This window comes from Marmota flaviventris, chromosome X (assembly GCF_047511675.1).
Source record: "Marmota flaviventris isolate mMarFla1 chromosome X, mMarFla1.hap1, whole genome shotgun sequence".
In the NCBI taxonomy this organism is placed as follows: Eukaryota; Metazoa; Chordata; class Mammalia; order Rodentia; family Sciuridae; genus Marmota; species Marmota flaviventris.
This window is the reverse complement of record NC_092518.1, coordinates 61,299,450-61,309,749: the sequence shown is the minus strand read 5'-3', so window position 1 is coordinate 61,309,749 and position 10,300 is coordinate 61,299,450.

Here is a 10,300-nt window from a genome sequence, read left to right as displayed (position 1 = left end):
AACCCAGAGCCTATGGTTACTTCTCATTCTATAGAGATCAACTTCTTTTCCTTTGGGGGGGGGGGGCTTGCTTTTTTCCAAGTACAAAGAGTTTGTGATCAATAGGTAACCTACATTTGGGTGGTTTTGGTTGTATTATTTTGTTTTGATACTAGAGATTAAACCCTGGGCAGTTTACCACTGAGCTCCCCGATACTTTTTTTTTTTTTGGTAACAGGGATTGAACCAGGGGTGCTTAGCCACTGACCCACATCCCCAGACCATTTTTGGATTTTATTTAGAGACAGGGTCTTGCTAAATTTCTTAGGACCTTGCTAAATTGCTGAGGCTGGTTTTGAACTCTTGATCCTCCTGCCTCCGCCTCCAGAGCCTCTGGAATTACAGGCGTGCAGCACCATACCTGGCGTATCCCTTTTTATATTCTATTTTGAGACAGGGTCTCCTGACTCACTACATTGTTTAGGGGCCTAGCTAAATTGATGAAGCTGGCTTGGAACTTGTGATTTTCCTGCCTTAGCCACCTGTGTCCCCTGGAATTACAGGCATAGGTCCTGGATCCCAGCTGGCTAATCTGTTAAGGCCTCTCCCTATAGATTCCCTGTCACACACAAACTCCGCTACTGGGGATGGAACCCAGGGATGTTTTACCACTGAACTACATCCCTAGCACTTTTTATTATTGTTTTGAGACAGGGTCTCACTAAATTGCAGCGGCTGGCCTGGAATTTGTGATCTTTCTGCCTTAGCCACCTGAGTTGCTAGGATTACAGGCCTATGCCACATCACCCAGCCAGGGATCCGTTTTTTGTTTGTTTATTGCTGGGGATCAAACCCAGGGCTTGCTTGAGCACTAGTCTGGTCCTGTACCACTGAGCTACACCTCCATTCCTCTTTTTTAATAAGCTTTATGTAATCATTTCATAGGTGCTCCTGATGTCTCCTCATAAAATTCTCCAGTGAACTTTTTCATTCACTTGCAGTACAATGACCCTTCCATCCATTCATCTTACACATTCAGTATATATATATTTGCTATTTGCAAATATCTATCAGTATTTAGTTCTCAGAAAAGTCCTTTTAATGTCTAAATTGTCCCGACCGGCAGGACACATCAACGTGGGCAGCGAACCTAGGTGGGGAGGAATGAAGGGACAAGAGACACAGAAGGATGACAGCAAGACAGGAGTTCTGATCAAGCTGCAAACTTTTATTGTTCACACAGGGGTATTTATATGCTGGGGATGGGGAAGCTCTCTTATCGGCAGTTGCTGGATGTCTGCACAAGGTGAGATAACCGCAGGATGTTTCAGGAAGATAGGTGGCCGCAGGATGTCTCAGGGAGATAGATGGCTGCAGGGTGTCTCCCAGGCAGGATGTCTCCCAGGGGGCTGTTTCTTGTAAGTGTCAGGCTATTCTTTGAAGGAGAATTTCCTTCTAGCCCCTGACATTTTCCCCCTTTCTTATATAAAATATTTGACCATACCTTATTGGCCATGTTTTTAGGGGGTGATAGAGGCTCTGTTCCTCTAGGAGGCCTTAGAATATCTCCTGATCCGAGCGAGCGTCTTTACTAGGAGATTTCGTGGCCTTGGCATGTTTTTGGAGGAGACGGTTTTGAGGGAGAAGCATGCCAACCGCCATGCACCAGAGCGTGTCACTCAGAGGTCTTGGGTTTTGGGATCCGTGGATCCATCCTCCTGCAGTCCTTCCTGCACCCTCCGTTATTTTGGCCTAACGTCCTCACTCCATGGGTGCGTCCTCCCCCAAGCGGAGGGGCCCATGGAGGAGCGAACCCTTATGGCAAGGGCAGAAGATGGTTGGTCAGAGCTGTTACTTATACTTTTATATAAGAAAGAGAGATCTGTGGGGATGTAAACTTAAGAAATAAGCCTGTGAGAAGGGTGAAACATCCTTTTAAATGTTGGCAGCACGGTCTTCCATCTCCAGACGATGATAGTGGACCTGTATGGGCTTAGAGGCCAAAATATTAATCTGTTCTTTAATAAATTGTACCAGCCTGTTTATAATGCAGGGTCCTATGGACACCATTAAAAGCAAACCCAACAAAGGGCCTAATAAGGGAAGAAGGTAGGGTAAAAATCCATTAAGCCCAGTCCAGAGGGGATTTTCAAATAGTTCCCTTCTTCTCTTTTCTAGATCTTCTTGAAGCTGCTTAATTTTAGTGCGTACTATGCCTGATTTATTGGCATAAAAGCAGCATCGTCCCCCTAAGGCCAAGCAAATACCTCCCTGGTTAGCTGTCAGCAAATCTAAGCCTCGTCTGTTTTGAAGGACCACTTCTGCCAGGGAGTCTATTTGGTCCTGTAAATCTTTAATGGTTCCTGATAGAGTTTGTACATCATCTATAAGTTGTTGAGATAGGTGACGGTAAGAGTGTATAGCCATGCCTAAGCCAGTGGTACCTGTGCCCACAGCAGCTGTTATTCCAAGGCTGGCAAGGAGTGGTAAGGCCTGTATTGCCTGCCTGTGTCTTTTGACTAAGGTGTCTAGGCTAGGAATGGGTAGAGGTTCATCTCCTGGGACAATAGTTATATCAGGGAGTAATAAGGCAAGAACACAGCCACCGGTCCAATTCTCTGGAAGTCTGGGGAAGGCTGAATTTCCTCCACACATAAAAACTGTGCCATTGGGGGGACAAAGAGATGGGGTGGGTGAGGAGTAATTTTGTACTGTTGAGCAATTTCCAAAGGAAGTAATTCCAACATCAATATCATAGGTATTATTCTGCATCGTGCCTAAAAGACATGATGTAAAAGTGCCTATAGGCTGTACTTTAAAAGGAAATCTGGGTTGGCATGTATTATCATTGTCTATGATAGAATTAATAGGAACTGCCATAGGCATGATTGCCCCTGTTGTCATGCAGAGCCAGCAATCACCAGCAAGGGTGGGGTTGGAATTATTAAGCAAGGAGAAGGTAGTTTTCAAAATATCTAATGTATTGGTATCTAAATCTGGGAGCTGGGATTTAGGCAGCATTAAGGGATGATATGTGAGCTCAGGGATTTGGGGTTTCAAAAGTTTGATTATCTGAAGATGCTTGACAGCATCAGTGGGTCCTCCACCATCAGAGACCCCTGTAGGGGCCTTAATGGGCCAGCAGGAGGGTTTACCAACAGTGCCTTGGCATCCAGCTGACTATAACTTGGTGTATATGCCTTCTCCTCCCCGGTCAAAGAGAACGGGAGTATAGTGAATAGTGGTCCCCTCTGCTGCATGAGTTTTAGTTAGGGTGGCTTCAAAAAATTGTTCTCCCTGCTTGTTAACACAAATTGAGGCTGACGCATAACAGGAGACATGCATCGCCTGGGTATGCGTACAAGTTGCAGAACAATTTTGGAGAGCTTTACTTGTACTGGGGGGAATAATCTTTGGCTTGTTAACACATACCCATTTAGGCTGATGAACTCCTCCGAGTTTATGGTCAACCTCGTCATGGAGGTAAGCCACCTTAGTCAAGCAGTCAGCAGTCTGGGTCCAACTAGTGGGAGCCTGAGTCCAAGATCCTCACTTGCATTCGCAGGGGGGGCCAAAAAGGTACTCCATGATGTTGGAAGGTGGAGGGCCAAGGCCTCCGTGTACAAACCTGTTCAGCAGAAGTGCCTTAAGCAGGATCCTCACACAGATTGTTGGCTGCATCTGAAAAAGAGGAAAATTTGTCCTCAGGGGGAGGGCCTCCATCCCTGGGTTGAGGTAAGTCATTAACCTGTTTAACCAGGCGTTCTGGTAACCATCTTGGGGCTGCTTGCTCTTGGTCCAAAACACAAGCTGAGCCTCGTCCCCAGATGAGGACAGGATCTGCGCTTTTCCATTTATTTGTAAGGGGATCGCGCCACATAACAGGTGGGCGAACAGAATTGGACGAGGGATGCCAGTGTCTGTCTGCGGCCGAATGGCCTTCACTGTCTAGGGTAAGAAAATTAAGGGCAAATAATGCATGGTTAAGGCGATCCCAAAATCTCTGTATTTTAGAATATTATCCTTTAAATAGGTATCTCTTAATTGCCTTTAAAAAATTATGATTAAGGTTATTTCCTGTGTAGGGAGCAGTATATAAATCTTACTGTATTTTTTATGGACAATAGATCTAGTCAGAGAACTTATATAATATCAATGAATTTTTTTAAGTTTGTAACCTTTATTGTTTAAAATTAATATATAACTTTAATTTGGAGAACCTTAGTCTTAATAAAATGTTGTGTTTTTTTTAATTTTATGATTATCTAACAAACAAAATATGTAAAAATTAGTATCTCAGTGTCTTAGAATCAATTAATTTTAGTCTCTAAGGACAATTGTTAAAATCAGATTTAAGTTAGTAGTTCAATATACTTAAATGTTTAATCAACAATGTGAATTTATTTACCAAAACTAATCTTTGTCTTAAACAGTAAGAATTATTAGGCAATAAGGATCTTTCTTTAAAGAAATAAACTTACATTTTAATAGGTGCTTATCATGTCAAAATATGGACAAAATCTTAGCTCACATTAGTATAGTTAAACTAGGAAAAATAGCCTGAAATACCCTTAAATTAATTATAGTCAGTTTAGTATAGCATTTACAGGTAGGCATTCTTAAAAATACAGGCTCTGAACAGCTCCAGTAGAAATCTGAAACACAGTAGTACAGATTAGTGGCTGGAAGGCGGGACTAGAAGTCCTGTCTGAGTGACTGTGGAAGAACCAATCGGAAGCCCACGAAAGTGTGGGAGGTGGGACCAGGAAGCCTGCTCTTCCGGCCAGTCACCCCATGGTTACCATGGTGATGCAAACAACATGGAGTCTGCTGCCCATTTTCGGGGCAAAAGTTCCCCAAGTTTTCCTAGCCGATTGCATTTTGTTTGATTTTGTCTGCATTTTCCCCCGCCTGGCCAAGATCTTACTGCGGTAGCAGCTTGTTCTGTCTCTGCGACCTGCAGTCGTACATCCTGCACTTTTTTCTGTGGCACGTGGGTGCTCCAAAGGTTTTTTAGCAGCAAACGCTAGCATTATCATCAGATCTTAAGTTAGTCTGTGTTTGGCATTTAGGTCAAGTAATTCAAGGATTAAAAGCACTGTTGGCCACAGGGGCTAGGACCCCATAGCGAGCAGCAGCGGCTAAAGTCTCTTGTCCCCAGCGGCTGAGTTATAGCCATTCTGATTCATAGGACAATCATGTAGTAAAAAGGTCCGTACATACTTTCTGAGTATTGACAAAAACAATAGAAAATTGAAACTTATTTCTCTCCAGGTAAACATCACATTTTCTCTCCCTTTTTCTCACTCTCCTAGCGCAAACTTCTAGAACATAAAGGCCAAAAAATATCTCTTTTTTTTAAGCTTCTTTTTTTTAAATTAATTAGGTTCCAGTAAGAAAAGGTGGGAACAGGCACTTTTTCTGGGCCAAAGGATTCATAATAATCTTTTAAACAGTTTCCTACTCTAAGCCATCTTTTACCATCAATGGTCCCTTCAAGGGGAAACCACGGACACAATTCTCCTATGTATGAAAAGAATAATCTTAAGTCCTTTTTCTTAACACGAGCCCCCTGTGTCTTGAGGGCCTCCTTGAGGCCTGACAAAAACAACTCATGTGACGAAACTGCTTGTCCCATGGTGGGTCACTCACCTTGCGTCGTCCTCACTCTCCTCCTGGATCTGACTCTCGGTTGTGTCTGCCGAGGCGATCGCGAGGTCCCGCTTGGCCAAGTCTTCCCGGAGGACGGCGTCCCCCCTCAGTCAAAGGCTCGAGGCCCACACTGGGCGCCAAATGTCCCGACCGGCAGGACACATCAACGTGGGCAGCGAACCTAGATGGGGAGGAATGAAGGGACAAGAGACACAGAAGGATGACAGCAAGACAGGAGTTCTGATCAAGCTGCAAACTTTTATTGTTCACACAGGGGTATTTATATGCTGGGGATGGGGAAGCTCTCTTATCGGCAGTTGCTGGATGTCTGCACAAGGTGAGATAACCGCAGGATGTTTCAGGAAGATAGGTGGCCGCAGGATGTCTCAGGGAGATGGTAGAGCACTTGCTTCACATGCCTCAAGCACTGAGTTTCATCAGCAGCACTGAAAACAAAAACAAAGATTTAAAAGTTCCACTGCCTGGTGGGGGATATAGCTCAGTTGGTAGAGTACTTTCCTTGCATACATAAATCCCTGGGTTCAATTCCTTGCAAACACAAAAACTAAACAAAATTCCACTTCCTTCCCCTACCCCCTACTGGGGTTTTAACCCAGGACCTCCTGCATGCTAGATACAGTTCCTCTAACTTTACATTACAGGGTGTTTTTTCTCACTTCATTTTTCTCATCCTGCGTTTTGTCTAGAGATCTTCCTTTTTACATTTATTGTAGAGTAAACATAAATAAGTCTTTATATCAGTATTTTAATTGACTTGTCATTATTGAGTCCCTTAGTTGGATATTTCTTACAATAACTCATCTACCATAGAGTTGTCCCAGGCAGCCTTCAGTCCTTTCTTTCATCCCTGATTTAAGTTAGAGCAGGACTTGCAAGTGGAGGAGGAGGAACAAGATGAATTAGTAGCTTTCATTCAGATTTGGCCTGAAGTTTCCCAAATTTCACCTGTAATATTCGTGTTTTCCTAATTTTTATTGGCAAAAGCAATGAATAGCTAAACAATAAAATTTCAGCCCATGAACATGTGTAGAACCATTCATACAGATCATTTGTAATGATCAAGAATCACTTTTATAGGGCTGGCCTTGTAGCTCAGTTGGTAGAGCATTTGCCTTGCATGTGGGAGGAACTGGGTTCTTTCCTCAGCACCACATAAAACAGATAAATAAATAAAGGTACTGTGTCTGTCTACAACTAAAAAAATATTTTAAAAAAATCTTTTAAGAATCACTTTTATGGGCTAGGGATGTAGCTCAGTGGCAGAGCACTTGCCAGGAACGTGTGAGGCACTGGGTCTGATCCTTAGCACCACATTAAACAAAAATAAATTAAAAAAAAAAGGTATGCTGTCTGTCCATCTATAACGACAAAAATTAAGAATCACTTTTACAATAGTCTGAATTTTTTTCAGGTACTTAAGCTGGGGATATGACTTAGTGTTAGAGCAATTGACTACTATGTGGGAGGCCCTACATTCAACCCCAGTACCACAAAAATATTTCTCAGGCATTTAATCATCATTTTTTTCAAATATTTCTCCATAATAGTGATTGAGGTGACAAACAGACACACAAATGTGTTCCCTCTCTCTCTCTCTCTCTCTCTCTCTCTCTCTCTCTCTTTTCCAGTGCAAGAAAAATTGATTGAATATTCTATTGTCAAGAAGTAAACTGTTGTCAACACTAAGACTACCAAGGACACTAAGTAAATTTGTTTTCCACGTTGTTGTTGGTTGAGAAAGTGGAGTATATTAGTTTTCTAGGGATGTCATAACAAAGTAGCACAAAATCGTTGACCTAAGATAATATAAATATATTTTTCACAGTTCTGGAGGCTAGATACCTGAAAATAAAGTGTTAACAGGGCCATATAGTCTCTGAAGGCTCCAGGGAATAATCCTCCTTTGTGTGTTTAAGCTTCAGGTGGTTGCTGGCAGTCTTTGGTATTGTTTGGCTCATAGATGCCTCATCTCTTCAATTGTTTTTTCTTCTTTTTTATTTTAATTTTAGAATAATTTTAGATTTGCAAAAATACTAAGTGAAGTTTCTATGTACCTGTACCTTCCACCCAGTTTTCCCTAAGGGTATTATCTTGCATAACCATAGTACAGTTATCCAACCAGGAATTAATAATGATATAATTCTATAAATAGATCATATTCAAATTTTGTCAACTGTCTCATTAATATCCTTTATCTGGGCCAAGGTCTGACTCAAGATCTCTCTTTGCTTTTTTTAAAGAATAATAAACTACCCTGATGTGGTAGTGCACCCTCATAATTCCAGAGACTTAGGAACATGAGGTAAGAAGATTTCAGGTTTGAAACCAGCCTCAGCAATTTTAGTGGAGCCCTAAGCAACTTAGCCAGACCTTGTCTGAAATTTTAAAATATGAATAAATAGAAAAGACTGAGGATGTGGCTCAGTGGTGAAGTGACCCTGGATTCAATCCCCAGACCCCCCCCCCCCTCCGCAAAAAGGCCCAAATTTCCAGAGACTTTGGAGGCTGAGGCCTGATATGGCAAGTTCAAGGCCAGCCTGGGGAATTTAGTGTGATCCTTTCTCAAAAACAGTTGTGGAGGGCTGGGGTTGTGGCTCAGTGGTAGAGCACTTGCTTGGCATTGGGTTTGATTCTCAGCACCACATATAAATAAATAAATGTTCATTGACAGCTATATATATTTAAAAAAAAAAGTTGTGAATGTTGCTCAGTAATAAATTCTCCTAGGTTCAGTCCCCAGTATTGTAAAAAAAAAAAAAATCAAGCCATTAATTTCTTTTATTGGTACATTAAAAGTATAAACAATAGTGATATTCATTATGCCATATTCATACATGTATATAACATAATTGCTCAATCTCATTGCCAATACCATGCCTTTCTCTCCTGTCTTCTATCCCTGTGATCCACATGTGCTCATTTGCTCTACTCTCCAGAGCTCCCTTCTATTATTATTATTATTTCTTTGTTTTTTTTCAGTGCTGGGAATCAATCTCTTGTCTATGCCAGAGGAATGGTACCTGAGCTGCCTCCCCAATCCCTGTGATTAGAACCCAGGCATTTGAACTCTTAGCCCTTTTACACTAATATATTCTGCCTCTCTCATCTTTGCCCTTTATTATCTTAAAATGCAAATATATTAATTTCAAAAACTCATTTTTTTCTTCGGTTATAAGTAATCAAAGGACACTTTCATTTGTACCAGGCTTGATATAGCACCAGGAAGAACAAGGTAATACAATTGCTACCTTTAAATGATGATGATGGTGACACACATCCAGGGAAATGAAGGAAAAAGAGCAAAGGCTTATTTACTTTCCAAGTATCTATTTAAGAAAGCCATTTGCTAACCATCAGCCAATTCATCAAAGTCACAGTCACCAGGGAGACTTTCAGCATTCCAGCCCTGGGTGTGGATTCAGGATTGGAAATATGCTCAGCTCAGAGTTCACCATTCTCTCTATTTCAAAATTCTTTCATTTAGTCTCACAGATGGTGAACATTCATTTTTTCTTTTCTGTTTTGTGGTGCTGAGAATCAAACCCAGTGCCTCACGCATGCCTGACAAGCACTCTACCATTGAGCTAAATTTCCATTCTGAACTTCAAGTTTTTAGGTAAGAATCCTAGGAACTTTCTAAGTTTTAGAAATTGTTCGAGTTCACAACAATCTTGAAATCTTATATAAAAAGTCTGTTTTCTCATAACACTTTCGTATCCATCATTTCATTTGACTTTAAGACATCCTAGAATGTGTGTCTGGTAGCCAGGGTTTGTTATTCCTCATTGGCTCTTGCTATTCAATTCTAAAGTCATGGGCTGGGGACATAACTCAGTTGGTAGAGTGCTTGCCTTGCAGCACAAGGCACTGGGTTCAAACCCCAGCACCACTAAAAAAATAAATAAATAAAAGTTTGCACTTGATTTAAAAAAAAAATTCAAAAGTCAAAATGAAAGAGAAAAAAAAATGCCGAAGTCAGGAAGTGAATACAGACCCACAACATTCTACTTCAGTGTGATGTCACAAAAGATGGAAAATGAAGCAGAAATGCCTTAAATCATTGTTTTGTTGTGTTTGTTCTTGGCGGGGGTGGGGGGGACAGGGGATAGAGTACTGGGGATTGAGCACAGGGGTGCTTTACCACTGAGCTATATGCCCAGCTCTTTTAATTTTGATACAGGGTCTCATCAACTTGCTGAGGCTGGCCTTGAACTTGCAATCCTCCTGCCTCAGCCTCCAGAGTCACTGGAATTACAGGCTTGCACCACTGAAACAAGTTTGCTTAGTCACCTGAAGCAGCCTTCCCGAATGATTTGTTGCATCTTGGGCAGCTATTTGTTATCCTCCCATGTCAACACCCAGAGCAAGTCCATTTAGTGTCACAAACTTTGCAAAAATATAAAGCTAGTTTTTTTTAGAGAGAAATCCTTTTGAAATCACCATAAGTAAAAGTAAGTAGGCTACTAAGGTGTGGACATTGCTGTGGAATATTAGAAAAAAATTTACAATTTTAAAAGTCTTGAACAGTACATACTTCATAGTAAGTATTCTAGTATTTGAGATATTAATACTGGTTTGGTTAAAGAGAAATTGACAGATAAAGAAAGACTGGAACAGAGAGACCAAAGAGAGATACAAAGAAACTGAG